We start from the raw sequence: 15,274 nt of genomic DNA, 5'->3' as shown, positions 1-15,274 counted from the left end.
CAAATCTCAACCACCATAAAAAAAAATGATCAAAATGAAGAAGAAGAAAAATACGAAATCAAAGTATTACTTATAAATAACATAATGAATGAAAAGTATAGTTTAGCCCAAAATTTGTGCCCATGGTTAACATTTTTTTTATGATAAATTAGTCTTTTACGTTAAAAATGTAAACAGTGTTCTATTAATCTTCATTTTTCTTTATATATGTATGTTAACAAGTTTTGAATTGATCATTGTAAATTTTATTTTCAATTCATCAATATAACATCTAAATTGTATTTTTTTGGCAGTGACATCTAAATTGTATTATAATTACGAGTACAATATCCAATCCATAAAAAAAAACAAAAAAAAAATCCATCAAAATTAACATAATATTTTTAGTTAAACATTCTTATAGCATATCATTCAATTATCATACACACAAATTTGTAGTAGAAGTGGGCTAAGAAAAAAAGTTTGTTAAATATTTAGTTTTATAATTTTAAATTAAGTTAAAGGACTCAAATATAGTTTTTGTTAAATATTCATCTGGGAAAATAAACATAATCACCTATTTTTAACATCTGGTTTCCATTAAAATACTTCAGATTTTATTTTTGAAAATACGCTAATTGTCACATAGATAAGATACATATCATGAAAATATGATACTTGTTAAGAGCTCAAATTAAAGTACTAATTCATTAAATGAAAGAACTCTATGACTTAAGTACCATATTGAACATTTTTATTTATTCAATTTAAAACTTGTTACATATATATGTTCTCCGCTAAATTGAAAATTCAACACCCGTAAATGATTTGTGTGATATATTCATGATATATGTATGATAATAATATTTGCGACAAATAGCATCGCCATTTACTTATTTTAAAATAAAGATTCAAAATAGTCTCTAAACTATCATTCTCTCAAACTTTATCATTAAACTATTAAAATCAACTAAAAACTTCCTAAATGATTCCTTCATCCAACTATTTAGTCTTTCAATTTACAAAATTGGATGTTCATCATAATAATTTAATGATTAAATTGATATATTTTTCTTAGTTTGGGGACTTATAATTTTCTTTTTTTAAGGATGGGGGACTTATAGTTGATTGTAATAGTTTAAAACAAAATTGGTGAGGTAGTGATAGATTAGAAAATAATTTGACTATTTATTCATTTATTTTAGGTTAAAATGTGTAAAATTAAAAACATGTATTTGTGTCGATGGCATTAAATTTCACCGACGTGTATATTGGATAAAATCCCCAACTTATAGTTGTCACATAAATTGTCAATCAAATGATTGTTCAAATAACACTCGTCAATCTTTAAACTGTGATGCACTGTCACTATGCAAAGATTATTGAGTTCCATCACACCTTTATCATGATCATGTTGCTAATGATTTGTGTCACTTGAAAGGGTGATAAGTCCCAACGTTACATGAAAATGTAATAATGCAATCTCTATGCTACCAAGGTTTTTTTTCTTTTTTTTCTTTTTCTTTTGACAGATGCTACCAAGGAAATTGATCCTGTAATTATATAAAAAAGGAAGTGAACATTTAAATTGTTGAAATTTTAAAGCCAACGGTATTGCAATAACGTTAAAATGTCATAGAATTATTCAGGTTGGATATATAAAAGTAAAAAATGTTGAAAAGTTTAGTCAACAACTTGATATTTTAAACTAAACTTTTCAGTGATAATTGATTATTCGTGTACTAATTTGTTGAGTCCAACATCTTAATTTACACTGCTTCAACCTGTTGACAAAAAATGCTAAAAAATCCCTACCCATCCAACATACACATTGAAGCAGATTGTATATCATAGATAGATAATAGAACCACCAAAGAATATATCATATTCCCATTTGAACACATCCCAATAATAGTGCTACATTTCTTTAAACAATAACTTTCATTCATGCACATGTTCAGGTCCCCATTTTTATGCATGTTTTCACTAAAGTCTTGAGAAGGTGCCTAAACTAAACTGATCTTACACATGGTGCTGACTGTATATGGAAATATTCCGCACCTTGAAATATTTTTATTCTGGTATATTCCTTCATTAGCACTTGATTCCTTTAACTTTGAGACTAATTAAGCTGGTTCAAATTCAAAGATGGTGTCTAGATAAACTTGTCCAAACACATCGTATCGTATGTATTCTTTCTAGTCATATTCCCCAAACAAGGAAGTTAGTCAACGGCTTATGCCAAAAAGTGCCCAACATTACCTAATTTTAACCATTAACATCTCAAAAAATATAACCATGTTATAATAGTACAAAGTTGTAGAAAAAAGGATGCCCCTGTACATGAATTTCAAATGATGCTTTAAAAATTGGATGAAATTGTCTTTTGAACAGAGAATCGATCAGTTTGACAATTGGTTTGGTCCCGCTTTCAAATTGTTTGGCTGAATCAAATTGAACGTGTGCAATTCAACCAATCTTTTAATATATATTTTTTACTTTTATGTCTATCTATTAATCATTCAATTCAACCGAGTTCAACCGATTGAACCATATGATTTGAAGATCTCACATGTTCATATCCTTTTATTTAAAAGCTTTGACTTTGACCTTATATTTGCCAAAAGCTATCTCTTTGAGACAGTAGTGTTTAGGTTAAATAAACTAAAGAATAATATCTTGATTTCTAGCAGTAACAACCATTTCTTAAGGAAATTTCAATCTGCTCAAGTTTTCTGCCCATAGAGAAAGGGATTTGTGGGGTGGAGGGACGGTGTAAATGTAATCATAATGGAGTGTGAGAATCCTGTAATGGTTTAATGCTACAGATTTTGTGCATAAACCAGTGATATCTTAGCTAGCAAATGGTACTATTGATTCCCTTTTAGACAATTAAAATAGTCATTGCATTTGGAATTCATCGTGTACAAAACTAGCCACATAGAGAAATTTGTACGGAAATTTAATTGATTTCTATGAGTACCAGAGTTCACATGGCTTACAATTACATGTTTGCACCAATCAGTAAAAAGGTTTTAAAAAGAACAATCATAGCACATAATTATAAAGGTTAAATAGCATAAGAAAAAATCTTAAGATTTAGACCATACATAATGGAGCTCCCCTATTTGAGTGTTTAAGGGGATTCTACATATACACATCATTCATTGTTTAAGAGTTGTGTTATTTGAATACCTATTTGATAGACAACTTTTGAGACAATCATATTTTTACAAAGGAAAAGAGGTATTGGCACAAAAACCAAAGCAATAGAGAGAGAAAGTAAAAACATAATGTGAGTATGAAAAATAAGGTTGTCACAAAAGTTGTCAAAAAGTGGTTGTACGAATATCATTTGTCAATTTTTAAATGTCAATACCTATTAAGTACCTAATTCCTCCAACACAACACCTCAACAAAATTTACTAACAAGTCCCACTAATAACTCTATATTATTATATTTCTAAAACACTCATTTATTTCATTAGAAAATATTAAATGAAATTCACACATAAATGAAAAGAGATAATGTCCTTCTATAAACACTTTTCTCTATAAACACCAATAAATATTAGTCCATGATGGAGGATGTCTATTTAGCTCGACGGTGAATATGTGAAGCACCAACCATTATAAATGTCTTAAATCTCACAATTAAAAATATACGTAAAATAGATTTGGCATTACGTTCATCCATTAATTTGGGAAGAGATTTATGGCATAATATAAATTATAAAAAATATATACTTGTAGTTGTAGAGTTAAAAGAATGCGAATAGAGTTGAATAACTTAGATTGTTTTATAATGTTTAATCATATAAGTCTATCACATAAAATGATACTCTAATCATGGCTATGATCTTTAAAGTTGATACCGTTGTGAATTCAGATAAAACTTACATCAATATTTTGATATATATATAACGTAGAATTAGCAACAATCAAAATTAAAGTGATTAAACAAGCACAAACAAAAAAAATATGATAAAGGAGAGGAAGGAAAAACACAATGATATTTGTTCACCATGTTCGATCCAAATTTGACTTAGGCCAAAAGGAGAAAAATCTCTTAAACTTACTATCAACGAGTTTCTTACAAAGAGAAACCAAAATGTTACAATAAATTGGTTTTAACACTAACAACTATAATTTCTACTATTTGCCAAGGTGTTTAAATTGTTTTCCAACCTTAGAGTATGTTCTAAAAGGTCCCCGTGAGCATAGCTCAGTTGGCAGGGATGTGCATTATTATATGTCGGGGTCGGAGTTCGAACCCCGGACACCCCACTTATTCACCTTGAAAAATGTGAATTCTAGCCATTAGGCTCCTTGACAAAAAAAAAAAGAGTATATTCTAGAAGTACTCGATTCTTAGCATTTCATCTCATAATAATTTCCCTTTTGGATAAATCCTAGTTTGCCTCACACTTCTCACTCAAAATTGTACTTCATCTGTTTCAAAATGAGTGTCACTTTAGCAAAAAAAAAAATTGTTTCAAAATGAATGTCACTTTACATTTCCAATACAACTTTAATTTTTTTCTTCCAACTTTACCCTCTCAAACTTTTCTTTCACACAATTTTCAATGCAACTTTAAGTTTATCTTTTTCTTATAAAGCAAGGGCAGTTTAATAAAAGTGTTATGTCTAACGATTATTTCATTCTATTCCTTAATCTGTGTGCAATTGGCTAAAACGACACTCATTTTGAAACGGAGGGAGTAATAAAATTGTCGTTTTGCAAATTTACGTTGGGACACAAAATTTTGCATCTGGGCGTGAACCCGTAGAATGACCAGAAAACTGATTTTCATGCACTTTTAAAAAAAAAATCACCTCGCCTTTAAATCAATAATGATGTCCCTTTAACCATCGACCACCTTATCGTTTGTCTTTTCTCTTACTATATTTTGTAGTCCCACAAGATTTAACTCTTACCTCTTCAAACCTCGAAACATCTTCCGCCTTCTTGAAAATTTTGTGCCCAACCTTAAGCCTTTTAAGTGGCTTCACCATAACCTCTTCCACCTCCAGAGTGATCATTTCCGTCCTTCTTAAGATTCACTTGCCTCTAATTACCTTTAGCTTGCTGAGGTAATTCCACAAATTATACCATATCCTCTTCAACCTCTGAAGTGCGCATCTCTGTCCTCTTGAAGAATTGCTTGCTCTCCCGAAGAGCAAGACACATAGGGTCTCATTAAGGAAAAACTCATCCTTAAGTTGAGCTTACTCTACCTCAACTTTTAAAGTGTACATCCACCTCTAAGGTTGATCATGAGTGTTTTTATCCCAGCTTTGCCAGACCGACCTTGAGTATTTTTACCACTGTCTCTCTAGATTGATGTTGAGTGTTTGACGTCTCCCTAAACTAACACCCTTTCTAGATGAAGGTCAACTTGAATGTATCGTTATTTTTAAGGTGAGATACTCCACCTTTTTTCTTCCTCTTACATGACACCAGATGAGCACTCACATCCTCGTAGTCCTCCGAGAAAATTACAAATTGTGTGGATTCATAAATATCATAAATAACCCTATTTATGATATTATAAGTAAATAAACAAACTATAACTAAATATGTTAACGATTTATATGAATAAAATATATTTACGATTTGAAAACGTACAAATTATATAAAACAAAATGTTCACTCTAAATGAATCAGTTTACGATTGTAGTGATAGTTTAAGAAATTTAATAAAATGTGGAAGTATAACCAATAAGTGTGGGTGTATTTCGATCAACAATACAGCAACAACAATAAAACGTAGAATCAATGTGGACATTACATTGAACTGGGCTTAGCTTTACCTGACCCATGGTTAACAATTGCTTTTCTCACTTACCCAAATGCTCTCCCACATTAGTGAAAAATCATTATACCCTTAGCGCGGCAGTAACTAACTGCCGCCAGCTTCCCAACGTAAGGGTTAGCGGTAATTAAGTGCAGCTGAGAAGTATAAATAATAGTCTTCTACTAGTGTGGGAGAGCAATTGGATATGTGAGAAAAACAAAATTCCCATGAGTTTTGTAAGGTGTTTTTCCCTTGGGCTTGGCCCTTTTACCAATTCTAGTAGATGAACATTGCTCTTTAGACTTCAAAGTCTGCTATCATACATCTGGAGATGACTTTCAATACCTCCAATTGCAATTAATTGCAGTTTGCTGTTTAATTTTTCTCTTTGGAGCGAATCGTAGTTAAATATCATTTAAAGTATTTTGGTCATTTTTAAGTGTGTGATAGCAAATCATTTAGTGTAGACATCAATTTTCCTAGTAGATTCATTATACCCCTTACGCCAGAAAAAAAAATCACTAAAACCCAATTACAATACAACAATGTTTCTTTTAGAACATTTATTTCTAGTTAAATAAAAACTTAGCGACGAAATAAATCTGCATGTATATTGCATTCTTTCATCATGGAATTTTCCTCCTTCTTTGTCAACAAGTTTAAGGAACTTTGAACCAACTCACGTATATTGTATTCTTTCATTATGGAATTTTTCTTTTTAATATATTTATCTTCTTTATTAATGCAACATTATTATGGAGTTTTATATTATTTTAGTAGGATGTAAAATGTGAAACAAACATGCCAAAAACGAATTTTACGTTGTTGATCCAGATTTATAATGTTGGTTGGTATCTCTAAGGATTTGAATAAACGGTCTCTTATTTAGAAAAACTGTGAAACTCAAAACGTTGTTGTTTACCTCAGCAGCCCATAAAGTCATTGTTGAAGAAAAACATCGAAATTGAAACAAATGTAGATCTTGAAGGGAGAAGCCATGTTCACTATCATTTGTTGTGTTTTCAAAAATTTAAATAATGTTGTTGTAAGTGTTGATACTGTTAGCATGACTTGGTCTGTCATGGTCCGGCTGGTTTATTGCTTGATACTAGCATGACTTGATAATGTTAGCATGACTAGATTTTAGGATGTTTATAGGTTTATTTTGTGGAAGTGTTTTTATCAAGGATAAGAAAAAAAAATATATAAAATTTTAAGTTTGGGGGCTAATTTGCATATAAATGTAAAATTTTATGGGGTATTTGCAAAACGTAATGTTCATTAACAAAAAAATTTGACGGAGGGGTCAATTGATTAACGTTGTGCAATTTCAGAGGGATAATTGACGAAACTTACAATTTCGAGGGGGGGGGGGGGGGGGGGGGGGGGGGGGGGTAATTGCCTATCTACTCAGTTTTACTCCAATGCAGAGACCAATATTTATGTTCTTAACTTACATTGTAGGGTCCTTGATGAGATAAAACCGTAAATGCACGGTTCTACTGAAGTAGTAAAAAGAGAGTATCGTTCCGACATGGAGTTATGAATTCAATTAACTTTAAATAATGATTAGATGAGAGTTTGAGATTGTAAAGTTTGAATTTTTAAGAAAATAATAATAATAAAAGAGTTTTAGGATTATGAGTAATGATATTTGAACAACTTTTTTGCTACAATTTTTGGTTGTACAAATAATAATAAAAGAAGAGAGAGAATAAGAAGATAATGTGAATATGAGAGAGAAAGTTGTACAAATGGTTGTACAAATATCATTTCTCGAAGATTATTGGTTCATCTTAACGACAAATCCTTCACAAACCAAAACCTTAAACCTATAACCTTATGTTAAACCTAATCTCTAAAGACAAGTTTCTCTTATGTTCCTCTAGCAATCAAGTCTATTTCGCTAACTTGATTACTATTAGATTTTGGTTCCTCTAGCAACCAAACCTATTTCGCTGACTTGATTACTATTAGAATCCTTGAAGTTCGAAACTTATATGTCTCAAGGATTGCAAAAGACTATTTCGCTGCCTTCGAATATCAAAACTCCACTTTCGTTTTATGAATTGATATTTGAGATGATAGATTAACAATTATCAAACCCTCCACTTTCGCTTCTACAGTTTGATAATGGTTAATTCATGTTAAAACAGTGAATTTATATTAGAAATTAATGTTACATAAAATTAGGTTTAAAGCTTGGTTTGATTAGGATTATGTCATTAGACTTATCCAATAATCCCAAGACAAGAAGAATCTACTCACTAACGTTCATTGTAGACATAGAAGAGAAGAAGAAGAACATAAAATAAAGGTTGAACTTTTATTCAAAGAAACAATTGTTACTTATTATTCCAAGAACAAAAGATGAATTGTTATAATAGCTAGCTACTCTATTTATAGTCTATAACGACTTAAAACCTAAGTAATACATCACTAGAATGTTCCATAAGAAACCAAGGGCTTTTAGGTCAGAAATAAACTAATAGGTAGCTTGTTCGGAAAGTTAAAGCAGCAAAAAGACTAAAGTGGGGCGCGCCTCTTGTGTATATTTGTACAAGTTCTTCAAATTCTTTGCACATGATATTTTTGTATGAGATATTCATATTTTTGTCCTCAATCCTTGCACCAGATATTTTTGTATAAGATCTTTTATATTTTTTGCACGAATCAACTCTAATTCTCCTTTCTTTTGCTCCAAGACTCAATCTTTAGAATATTTGTTCCTGAAATTTAATAACTTGCAATTGTAATAAAAGAGTTCTAAAAAGGAAATAAACTTAAATAAAATAAACTCAAATATAAATAAAACGGACTTAAATATTATATTAAAATAACTAATTATTGACTCATCAGTCCTACACAATTGACCCCACATATTTCTTTTTTTATTTTAATATGTTTCCATTAAAATACTTATTTATATTTTTTTCTAAAAATATTTAATAACAAAAAAAATACATTTATTATATAATTATGAAAAGAAATACATAATTTATTGAAAACAAGTTAAACCAAATAGAAATACATAAAAAAAGCGAAAAATTAATTTTCATTATTATCATTCCAAAATGTGACCAAATATGTTCCATTAAGTCTCCCTGCAATTAAAACGGTAACATTGATTTTTACTCATATTATTTAATCTAACAATAGCATACAAAAAACATAAATTACCCCTCATCTCCCAAGTCCCCTGTTACCACTACTTCATTCTCTCAAGAACAATGTGTAGAACTAGCATTGGAGTTGCTCTTAGATGACTCATTTCTTATCAGTTGATGCGTTTGGGTTTTTTTTGTCCCCCAATTGATCTCAGTGTAGTTTACATTTCTTTTTTGCCGTTCGAGTTAATCGAAATCTTCAATTGCAATGCATGCTCATACGAAAATGCTGGTTATTAATTCTTAAAAAATAGTCATGCATCAAATATATATTGATTAAAAAAAAGTATATTAAGCATTGCCAAATATTAATAGCATCTGTTAAATTCTTTGAGATGGAAGACATAGACAGAGTTATGTGATAGTTTTCTTTAAAATTTAGATTAATTTGCAAAATGCTTTATACCAGATGTATTAAATATTTTACCTTAAAATGTAACCATGAAGATATGCAAGTGTTGTAAACTATAAGATACCAAGTTTGATTCCTAATTATAAAATAATCCATTAAGTTTTTATTTATTTGACTAAACAATAAACACGCAAAATGTTGTCGGAAAAAAATAAAATAAACAAGTAAAATGTAAAATAAACCGTCCTCCTAAGCATAACTCAGTTGATAAGATGTAAAGGTCGGAGTTCAAACTTCAAACCCCACTTATTCATCTTAAGAGATGAATGTCTAGTCACTTTGCTACTTAACTAAAAAACAAAATTAGACAAACCTTGAACAAAACTAAGTTTTAGATTCTTCCTGTTATATTTTTTGCACATAAATAATAATACGTGTGAATGGTTTTTTTAGGAGAAAAATGTGAGTTGATGAACAGAACAGAAAACACTGAAAACCTCTTACCTAATACCTATAACTGATTCGGTCTTACAATCCAAACTACTGACCACTTGAGGATGCTCGAGCACCTAATTTTCATTTCAAAAATCTGAATAAATTAAATCAAATCTAGTTGAAATATAAAACTGCTACCGGTATCATCTTTAAATAAAAGTAAGGGTTGAATTTTTTTTTTAAACAAAATCAAGGTGAGCACATAGGTGATGGTAAATTGATAATGAACCGAAAATGTGTGATGTAGACTAATATTATTTGGTTATATATGCCACTTGCAAACAAGTAGGCCTAATGAACATCCACATGGATATAATCAAAATAATATATCCATTGAAACCCCCAGATAGTAAACAGTTTTTGATTGAACAGTAATGTTTGGTGTAATGGATTTATTTTGCCATAAAATGCTGATCTGTTGCTACCTATTTTTTATATAGAATTGAACTTTCACTACCTCATATACAAAGGTGGCCAAATGATATATATATATATATAGCAGGTTTATGAGAAAAACAAATTAATTAAAGGTATCATGATATCTTACAGGTTTAATGTGAATAGCTTGAAGATTAAAATTATCGATCCGCTACACCATACACAAAACGCTTAGTCCATATGTCTTAACTCTTAACTCAAGCTGTAAAAATGTCTACTAGGTCGAAGTCTTGATTGAGGCTTGCATTTTAATTCTTCCACTTTTGTATATAGATTTTCAATAATTATTATCATTTCGTTCATAAAAAAATCATATTTGTAATGTAGACAGCAAGGGAGAGTTGGCTAACTCAAATTTAAGTGTGGATGGTTTTTTTTCTTCTGTTTTTTTAGCTACCAGTTATTTTTTGTACACTTTGCCAAAATTAATCATATACTTTTAATGTGTGGTTAGGGATGGAAATATGATAGACAATTAATAAGGGCATACGGTATTTCTGTTTTTTAATCTACGTTGATTTTCTCATATTTAAACATATCATTTTAAACTAAAATTGAAATACGATATCACATGTTAAATGGAGTTTAATCTTAATGGTTTATCAACCTGCTAGTCTATTTCAATACCAATATGATTACTAATTTAAATATGTTTTTTAAAATATACTTTTAAGTAGGTTAACAAACTATATCAAATTTTAAGAATGTCAAACTCAAACATGAAAATAAACATATTATATGTGTAAGATATGCCTGGGCTTTGAGTTATTCTATGAAACTAAAATTAGGCATTGCAAAATTGAACTCTATCCAACCTATTCTCACTTCCACTTGGAGTCCTTTTTAAAGATTTTAAACTATAACTTTTTTATGAAAATATGTATAATCAATGTATTGAAAATCGAAATAGTTGACTTTTTTATAAAAAAATAAAAATAAAAAATCTTCTTTTGAAATATTTAAAGAGTACCGCAAACACTCATTAATAAGACTCGTTTGTTTAAACAAAGTGAAAGTGTTTTATTTTTTAAAGAGTACCGCAAGCACTCGTTAACAAGACTTTTGTTTAAACAAAGTGGAAGTGTTTTATGGTTTAAATATTTTATTTTTGTTAAAATATTACAAGTGTTTCAAAAACCCAAAAGATACAATTATATTTATTTTCTAAGTTTATCCTTTGATATAATTAATATGATTTTTTTATGAGATTATTTATTAGTTTTTTTTATCCGAGATTTTGTTGTTGGTATTAACCCTCTGGTTTCTAGAGAGAAAGGGTTTTAATAATTTAGAATTTGATCGAAAAGTAATTAAAGTCTTGTTAATTATTGTTTTAGCCATGAATCAAATTCGAATTCTTTCAAACAATATATCATTTAATGGCATTCATTAACTCATGAGATTAATCACTTAATTTAACCAAAGATTATTTATTAGTTAAATATTTATTCTCTTTGTCTCAAAAAGTTAAAATTTTTAAAGAAAAAAAATATTTACATCACAATTCGGCTTTCCCATACATCCTTTTTCTTAATAGATAGATATTCCATCCGGAATGAAATATAAGCAAATAAATATAGTTGAAAAGTTTGTGTATGCAGACAAGATTTTTAACTATATATATTAATTTTTCAACTATCACTTTTATTTATATTTCATTTCAGATGAAGTACTTATTTTTCTATTAATTTTATTAGTATACACAATCGGTGTATAACTATTTTAAACATACATCCAGTGATGTGTTGTCAAATGAACTAATAAATATGAAAATACATGAGTTATCATATTTATTAATTGATGTGGAAACACATCATTGAATGTATGTGTAAAATTATTGTACATGATCGGTGTACAATAATTAAACTCTTTTTTCCTTCAAGAATAGATAGTTCCTTTTACCAGCTTAATATGTTGATGAATTCACCATAGCCTGAAAATTAATTTCAGACAATTGAAATTTCTCAGGTTATATCACTAGTTCATAAATCAAATTACAGCAAAAGGTTGGGTAGCTTAACTGAGAAATTGAGGAAACTAGCAAACAACAAAAAAATTGCGAATAGGCCAAGAAGAACAAGGAGCAAAAAAATTCTTGCAAACTAGAATAACGGCAATTAATAATATAGTTTTATTTAACTCGTTTCATCCGTTGAAAGTAAAAAGCAGTACCGATTAAGTTGCAAACAAACACATGCAACTTCAATAAACAATGAAGGTCTTTCATAAAAAGGGATAAACGATAGAAACAATGAAGGACATTCCATTACGATTAATTAAAATTAAGTTATTTAAGGGAGTGGCAAACTATGGATCATGTATTTGGACAAAGTATAAAAAATGTTAGCAAACACTACCGTGTTTGGAGGAACCGACTTTGACAACACGACACGCATAGCATATAGAAGAATTTCAGGCTCTTAATCATATGGTTTGTAATATAGCCACATTGCATATTAACGCGTATATGGCTACTTTCGCATTCAAAAATTTGGAAATTTAAGTTGTTCACAACTTAATTAACGTACCTAGCTAGCTAGCTTACTTAATTAGTTGAATGAATGAATATGCATTATTAGTAGAGAGCACCACGTTGAAGCATTCCCCACACGTCTTGCCAAATCAAACTGGGTCACGAGAATATATACTTCCTAGAAACTAGAAAGAGTACATTTGTTGTTGCACTCATTCCTTCATAGTGTAAAAAGAACCAGTCTGGCCAAACATATTACTAATTAAGTAATCGAAATTAATCTGAACTTATTAGGTCATAATACTAATAATACATCTTTATATATTGGTGTAATTTGGATAATTATAGTAACACGTCGATAAACTTTCTTATAAGCTTACGGAATCAAGAAGCAATCTTCCTAATGGATGAATGAATAAGTGTTAACAACACTCCTCTAACGTTATCTTTTTAATCCCTCTTATTGTGTAAAATTTATACGACCCTACTAAATATTTTAGAAATGTATCAAAGCGTCAGAACTTGCCTAAATTTCTTCCAATAAAAGCATAAATGCTTAGAAAAAGTGTTAAATTGTTGTTGGCAGCCCGTCACTGCTCATAATAAATGAACTCTTTATCTATACAAATTTGACTAAGAAATTAAGGTTAATCTAGCTTGGTTGAATGTATATTGTGATTACTTTTTAGTCGAATAAACAAAAATTTAAAAATAAAGTCTTATGTTTTTCTATACCGGTCTTATATGGTTGCTTTAAATTGATTGTGTGGCATGAAAAAATAGCGGTATAGTGTAAAACGGTTTTACAGTGACAGTGTACAACCATTAAATTATATTTTCTGAATAGAGCTTTGTCTTGGTTATCTATTTGGACCTACCCTAAGTCCAATCCTCTATATTTTTATATTAATTACGAGTTTCTGTTGCCAAATCAAAATAATCTACAGTCGAGAATACAAGATTCTGGATAGTGGCGGATACATTACACACAAAGACTTAGTAGTATTAGTGGGTAGATAGATAGATTTGCCAACCCAATAACAAGTGTCCTTAGCCACAAGATAAAGCGGTTGTAAATTCGGTATAATGATACAAACATGTGCATTAAAGGCAGGAACCACATGGGAAGGTTTCGGTTCAACCCACCTTACCCATTATCCTAAGATGACCCTTCACAACTAATTAGTATGTGTAATGTAGTCCTTCATTACTACTCTCTTTTTTGTTTGTCCTCTAATTTTTTTAATTTCACTTAAAATATATGAGTGGATATAGAAGATTTTTTATAACAAGATACTAATAGTTAGTGTTAGTAAGCCTACTCTAAATCTCCAATTATAAGGTCATTAGTGTTGGAGACAGATCATTTAAGCTGTCAAAATGACTTTCACAGGAACAATTAAACATGCACATTTCCTTTCCTTGTGTCCCTGCGTTGTTCACGCGGCATGCAGTGTATGTTTTGGGTCCAAAGAAAACCCCTCACAATTTTGGTTATTTAATGGGAGAAAGACTTGACCCAATCCAATTAATCTTATTAGGGTTTATTTTACCACCACATATATTTTACATAAAAATATATATGGAGCATTTTTAGGATATACTAGTTTCGACTCTCTTAAGGGCTTTAAGTTTATAAGAATTCATTATGGCTCCGAAATTTGTATGATTTTTCTTTCCGTGACCTACATTATGGCTCTGGAAGTTTGACATTGTAATTTGGTTTGGGTGATTTTCTTTTGCAATTATATGAAATGAATCATTTTTGTTAACATATTTTATTTTGACTTGTTCAAAAAAATTATTCGTCAAAGATAAAGTTCATAAAAATTAAATTGATTATATAACCATTTCTGAGAATATCGATATGCATTCAATAAAAGAATTTTATAATTTTTATACCTTATTAAGATATTTGAGTTCAATAATAAAGATTTTAAAAGTCATAAGAGTATATATTATATAGATTTATAATTAAACTATTGTAGTTTATTCTTCTTCTTTTTGACGGGGTAATGTAATTTGTTCTTTTGAAATGTAATGATATATGCATATCATATCATAATCATAATTATTAGAAATGTCAAATTTTATAATTTTAACATGATTTCCTTAAAAACATAACATTAGCATAATTTAAATTCAGTTTTCCATCAAAAAAATTTAGGAAGATCCAAGATTCCAAGTCTTTTACACTTGGTAATACTAGTAATCTTTACAAATATGAGAAAGATTATTTTTTGAAGCAGAGGAATTTCATATTATCGTGTGTGTGCACAAAATGTAGAGTGTGGAGTATTGCGACCAAGAAGTCAATAACTTTTAATCAAGTCGAGTCGGATCAAAATCAAGTAATTTTGTTACTCTTACTTTTTAATTTTTTGACAAGTCAATATTATCAAGTTTCTTATAATAATGCCATATTTTTTTCTTGCACGTATAAAAGAAGTCTCTAATCATTCAGAATAGTGATTTAATTAAAGGCTTTTTTTTTTTTTTTGAGGAAATTAATTAATTAAAGGCTTTTGAAAGTGAATAATGTAAAAGTAGAATCAATAAACAAATTGTTAGA

This window comes from Medicago truncatula, chromosome 1 (assembly GCF_003473485.1).
Source record: "Medicago truncatula cultivar Jemalong A17 chromosome 1, MtrunA17r5.0-ANR, whole genome shotgun sequence".
Taxonomy (NCBI): Eukaryota; Viridiplantae; Streptophyta; class Magnoliopsida; order Fabales; family Fabaceae; genus Medicago; species Medicago truncatula.
The sequence above is the reverse complement of the archived record's forward strand: the minus strand, read 5'-3'. Positions refer to the sequence as shown.